Genomic DNA, 1,786 nt, shown 5'->3' on the forward strand with positions numbered 1-1,786 from the left:
TTGTTGTTGTTGTCGTTGTTGTTGCATTGACGTTGCATAATATCATATAATCATATACTATCTATAAAAATATAGAACAAAATAATCGAAGTTTTGGAGATTTTGGAGGGTTTGGGGTGTCAGTTGGGGGGGAGGGGGTTGGGGAGGGGGAGGGGGGGGGTTCGGATAGGGCTGCGTGTTCTGGGGTTCGTCGTCTTATGATATCAGATCGAATATGAGAAACATAATAAAATAATAATAATAATAAAAAAAAAAATACATTCCGTTCGAACGAGCCGAATGTCATACTCATCGTCAGGCATATATATGGAGTAGTGACGGTTCGAACGTCGAACATTCAAAAATTGATGTTAGACGCGAAGTGACCGGATCAGTACTCTTGTATAACGAAAAAAATGTTATTATCGTTTTCATTTGTCGTCTTTGTTGCGTGTCTTCTGGCGTGTCTCTCGATTCGTCGTATCGCGTTATATTATACTTTACGTAGTGTAACAACAAGTATGTACGTACGATTCGTCTCGACCGCTGGGGGATATTCACTGACACACGTGAAAATGATAAAAAGATTCTTATTCGTTCTGTAAAACTGTGCCGACCGACGGACGCACGTAGATCTCTCTGCCTCATGCGCTCTTCCTCTTATCGTCGTCGTCGTCGCTCTCGCTACAATCTATCCTCATGGAATAAATGTTGATTCATTGTAGTCGATCTGCGACGTCGCGACGATATGAGAAAACGTTAGAGACGGAGTTCTTAAAAGATTCAGTGTATTCGTATAGTGTGTATAATTTTTATATTATATATGAACGGTCGTTTCTAAAATTCTTTTTGTTAATTTTTACATTTATCATGTACAAAAAATACACAACCCGAGTATCGGTACGATCACTCAAACACCGGGCGTCGATCCCAATGTTTTACGATAATAATCGTTGAACAATACATACGTACACGTCGTGTGCGAAGTGTTATTTTGAAAAAAAAACTCGATCTCGTTTAGAACGTTCGAATTCGTGACCGTTATGTGTCATTATGTGAAGACGCCTCCGCCGCCGCCGCCGCCGCCGCTGTCGTCGCGTTATATATTATAGCGCACGCGCGCGCGCGTGCTTAAAGCGCGTTTGTGTCTCATATAAATTTTTATAAGAGTCAACCGTTAAAATCTATCGCGTCTAACGCGATCGACGATACGGTGAGACGCTCGTTTCATACTGTGCGTATATTGTACATGCATGCATAAGTTTGTGTGTATTTTATATGCGAATATGAAACGAGAAGAGTAATTGACGACTTCAACAAGTCTCGGTTAGCTCCCTGGTTGATCCTGCCAGTAGTTATATGCTTGTCTCAAAGATTAAGCCATGCATGTCTCAGTGCAAGCCGTATTAAGGCGATACCGCGAATGGCTCAATATATCAGTTTTGGTTCCTTAGATCTTACTCAGTTACTTGGATAACTGTGGTAATTCTAGAGCTAATACATGCAATCAGAACTCTGACCAGTGATGGGATGAGTGCTTTTATTAGATCAAAACCAATCGACGGAGGGCGTCTCGTCCGAAGTCGTTAATTTTGATGAATCTGGATAACTTTTGCCGATCGCATGGTCCAGTACCGGCGACGCATCTTTCAAATGTCTGCCTTATCAACTTTCGATGGTAGTTTCTGCGACTACCATGGTTGTCACGGGTAACGGGGAATCAGGGTTCGATTCCGGAGAGGGAGCCTGAGAAACGGCTACCACATCCAAGGAAGGCAGCAGGCGCGCAAATTACCCACTCCCGGCA

This window comes from Vanessa atalanta, unplaced genomic scaffold, assembly GCF_905147765.1.
Source record: "Vanessa atalanta unplaced genomic scaffold, ilVanAtal1.2, whole genome shotgun sequence".
Classification (NCBI taxonomy): Eukaryota; Metazoa; Arthropoda; class Insecta; order Lepidoptera; family Nymphalidae; genus Vanessa; species Vanessa atalanta.